The sequence below is a fragment of the Haemaphysalis longicornis genome, unplaced genomic scaffold (assembly GCF_048455015.1).
Source record: "Haemaphysalis longicornis isolate Haplotype H1 unplaced genomic scaffold, Haemaphysalis longicornis Haplotype H1 scaffold_1, whole genome shotgun sequence".
Classification (NCBI taxonomy): domain Eukaryota; kingdom Metazoa; phylum Arthropoda; class Arachnida; order Ixodida; family Ixodidae; genus Haemaphysalis; species Haemaphysalis longicornis.
This window is the reverse complement of record NW_027526203.1, coordinates 255,306,507-255,311,198: the sequence shown is the minus strand read 5'-3', so window position 1 is coordinate 255,311,198 and position 4,692 is coordinate 255,306,507.

Sequence of the window (4,692 nt, the reverse complement as noted above, 5' to 3'; positions counted from 1 at the left end):
TGTTTGGAGTGGACGCCAGAGGCGTTGCTCCTCCAGAGTGAGGGATGAGTGAGCGGGGGAAGCTTGCGGCGGGAGAGGCGGTAATGCTGTGTGACCTATCTGCATGTGAGGAGACTGTCCCTGGTCGATCTGGCTCCATGGAGGGGAGAGTCCACATCGTACGCCCGGGTGACAAGTGCCCGGGCTGCCGTGTGGGCCGTCTCTATCCCTCCAATGCCCGTGTGATCCGGGAACCATTGGAGTTCGATCGTGTCGGATGGAGAATTTAGACAGATAATTTTGTGTGCCGGGGCGGAAATGAGCCCTTTGGCAAAGTTTTGAACGGGCGTTTTCGAATCCGAAAATACAATTTCAGGGATGGGCCTTTGGGTTAATGCCAGTGCGATTGGCGCCTCTTCCGCGACATGCGGGTGACGGGTGTGAATGGTGAGGGTTGCAAGAGGAGGAGATGATGTGGAGTGAATTACAGCAATAGCGAATGCATCTTTATGCCGGTATTCTGCGGCATCGACATAGAGGGTCGCTCGGGAAGGGGGACATTTTTTATCTAGTGTTGTGGCTCGATGAATCCGCCTTTCGATATGAAATTTTGGGTGCATGTTTTTGGAATCGGTCGAACGATTATATGATTTCTGATTGATGATTCGATGCAGCCCACAGAGTGTAGGGGCTTTGAGCTGGGCCGATCCTGAATCTCTCCAAGAGGAGTCTGCCCGCGGAGCAGCACGCTAAGCCAGTACGATGGCCTTCGATTAGTTCCGCTGCCGTATTGTATGTCTCTGTTGCCTCTAGTCTGGCAGTGGATGCGATCGGTGGTAACTGCAAGGCGGCTCGGTATGCTTTGCGGATGAGACCATCTACTTTCCTCATTTCGCTGTCCTTGAGGGGAAGATAGGGAAGAGCATATGTGAATCGGCTCATAACAAACGTCTGTACGAGTCTCAAGCTGTCTTGCTCTTTCAGGCCGTGCCCTCGGGCAATGATCCTACGGAGCAGGCCAATTATTTGGGTAACATGCGCGGAGAACTTTTTGATTACCTCCGTATAGCGCCGATTACTCTGTAGCATAAGTCCTAGAATTTTGAGGCTCGTGACCCACGGTACAGGCTTCCCGTCCACTAAAACATGGATGGAAGCCTCTCGCGAAGGTCCAGATCTTTTTGCTGGCAAGACAAGCATCCCCGATTTTGTGGGAGAGCATTGCAGGCCCGCTACTCGGGCTCCTTGCACGACGGCTGTAGCTTGAAGGATTTCTTCTATGTATGCATCACTTCCTCGAGTGACCCATAGGGTTATATCGTCTGCATACATGCTGTATTGAAGACCGGGCACTCGATCCAGAGCACAGGCTATGTGTGACACTGCTAGATTAAACAGTAGGGGGATATGACCGACCGGGCCCTTCGGTGTGCCGCATGATGGTAACTGCATTTCAGGAGATTGTAAGTCACCCAGTGTCAGCGTGGCTGTTCTGTGTGATCGGAAGGCGCGAACATAGTTGTACGTCCGTACGCATGGCCCTATGCGCCCTACGCCTGCCAGGATGGCTGAGTGAGATACCTTATCGAATGCTTTTGTCAGGCCCAAGGCTAGAATGGCCGCTGGGTCACGTGAGGGAGCGTCCTTATCGTTTGTCGCAAGCCCTGCCCTGAAACCATACATGTTAGGCGACAACAATTATTTTTCTTCTATTAGACTGTTTATTCGTGCCATAATTATTCGTTCCATTATTTTTCCTATACATGACGTTAGCGATATCGGCCTGAGATTTTCTGTCGAAAGCTGTTTGCCCGGCTTAGGGATAGGGTAACATTCGCATGACGGAACTCTCGAGGAAGAGTGCCCTCTGTCCAATGCTTGTTAAAGAACTTGGTGAGATAAGATATCGAGCCATCGTCGAGGTTTCTGGGCATCTTATTCGTGACTCGGTCTTGCCCTGGGGCGGAAGACATTCACACGTCCTGCAGCGCTCCCCTGACCTGGCGAACGCATACCGAGCCAACTCCTGCGGCGGACCCGACTCCTCGGCTCACGTGCCCAAGCCATGGACGGTGCATTGCTCAGCGAGCTCTTTCTGCAGGGCCTGCCTGCAAACGTGCAAATGGTTCTCGCAACCGCGTCATCGATGGATCTCACTGCGCTCGCGTCCCTGGCCGACAACGTAATGGAAGTTGCCAGCACAGATTCACGTGTTGCTGCTGTGATCGCGACGCCTACATCACATCCCTTGCATGACGCCAGCTCCTGCGGACGAAGGTGCGCCTGCCAATGTCGATCACCTGTGCGAACGACCGGAGCTAATCGTCGTCGAGGCGACGAAGCGAAACAGCAGAACACATACTGCACGCCCGTCACGCCGACGCGACCGCTCGTCTTCCTGACGCCGCGGTGCCGTTCGTGGACGCAGCCCATCGTCATCGCCCGGTGTATGCTCCCACAACCGCAGTTTCGGCGCAGACCCTCGCCACTGCCTCTTGCCATACTCACGGACGGGAAACGGCCCGGCAGAACGCTAGCGGCGACGAGCGGTTCTGGTCCCATTGAGCAATGTCGCCTGTTTTACATCGTCGATCGCACCACTGAAGAAAAGTTCCTCGTCGACACAGGAGCGCAAGTCAGCGTCTTGCCAGCTTCCTGCCACGACCGCACCTCCAGCGCAGTCTTCTCGACGAGGAAGTTTTGTCCAGTGGTGCGATCGACGATGTAAAACAGGAGACATTGCTCAATGGGACCAGAACCGCTCGTCGCCGCTAGCGTTCTGCCGGGCCGTTTCCCGTCCGTGAGTATGGCAAGAGGCAGTGGCGAGCGTCTGCGCCGAAACTGCGGTTGTGGGAGCATACACCGGGGGATGACGATGGGCTGCGTCCACGAACGGTATCGCGGCGTCAGGAAGACGAGCGGTCGCGTCGGCGTGACGGGCGTGCAGTATGTGTTCTGCTGTTTCGCTTCGTCGCCTCGACGACGATTAGCTCCGGTCGTTCGCACAGGTACGACACGCGCATTCCCATGTTCGCGCAGCAATCCCTGACTTTGAACCTGGGTCTTCGCAGAGCTTTTCGGTGGATTTTTGCGGCCGCGGACGTTCGCTGCCATCCTCGGTGCTGACTTTCTCACAAAACACGGACTCCTGGTCGACATCAAGAGATGGCGTCTTCTCTACGCGACAACCCTCCTCTCAGTTGAAGGTGTTGTAGCGGCAGCAGCTGTTGACGTATAGCCCCTCCCTCCGCTACAGTTGCCGAAGGACCGTTTGCCGCCATGCTGAAGGAGTTCCCCACCGTCGCGTAACCACCCAACTGGACCCAGCCCGTGACACATTACGTCCGTCATCACATCACGACTACTGGACCACCCATCTTCTTTCGCCCGCGACGCCTCGCTCCCGACCGACTCAAGATCGCCCGTGCTGAGTTAACACATGCTGGAACTTGGCATCGTCCGACCTTCTTCCAGCCGCTACGCAACACCCTTGCACATGGTACCCAAGAAGAACAGTGACTGACTGGCGACCTTGTGGCGATTACCGGTTCTTGAACCCCTCCACCATGCCGGATCGGTACCCCCTTCCCAACATACAAGATTTCCCGGCTAGTCTGCACGGTGCCACCATATTTTCAAAAATTTACCTTTTCCGGGCGTACTACCAGATTACCGTCGCTGAGGACATACACAAGACGGCCATCACAACACCTTTAGGCCTTTTCGAGTCCTCCTAATGCCGTTCGGCCTCCGGAACGCTGCCCAAACGTTTCAGCGTCTCATCGATACCTTCGTCTATGCTTACGTGCACGATCGTCACAGTAAGTAGCAAGTACGTCACTAGAGCATCTTCACCATCTTCGCATTCTCCTCGAACGTTTAGCTGCCAAAGGCGTTATCAATGCAACGAAGAGCGATTTCGGTGTTCCCGCCCTCGACTTTCTGGGACATCGACTGGATGCGGCAGGCCTTCGGCCCCTCTGCAAGAAGGTCCAGGTCATTCTCGACTTATCAACACCAATGTTGGTAGCGAAGCTTCACCAGTTCCTGGGTCTGGAAAACTTTACCGTCGTTTTACCAGGAACTGCGCCACTCTGCTTGATCCTCGCGACCGCCTGCTTTCCGGGAAGCGCTCTACCGCCCATTTGGACAGGAACGCAAGTGCTGAGGCAGCCTTCGGCGCCATCAAACGTGCGCTGGCCGACGCCGCTCTCCTCGCTCACCAAAGTCCTGGACGTCTACTCGCACTGATGACGGACGCCTCGAGTTCTGCTATGGGAGCTGTCCTCCAACAGCGCGTAAATGGCGCGTGGCAGCCCTTGCCTTCTCCTCGAAACGCCTAACCCTACCGCAAACCCGGTACACTGTCTTCGGGCGTGAACTTCTGGCTATGCACCTGGCTGTGCGTCATTTCCGAGTCCCGACATCTTCTGGAGGGTCGTCAGTTCACCGTATTCCCCGACCACAAACCCTTGGCGTACGCCATCATCCGGCCCGACACCCATTACACGCCACGAGAAGTACGGCAGCTTGCCTACCTGTCCGCGTATCCGACGGACATCAGCGGCATTTACAACACACCTGCGGATGTTCTGAGTCGCGTGGACACCATTGCCTCCACTTCGCCGTTTTTAATTTCCCCAGACCTCCGCCGACTAACAAGCAGCCGGCACTGAGCTGCTCCTCCTTCGCATATTGCCCACTGCGCTCCAG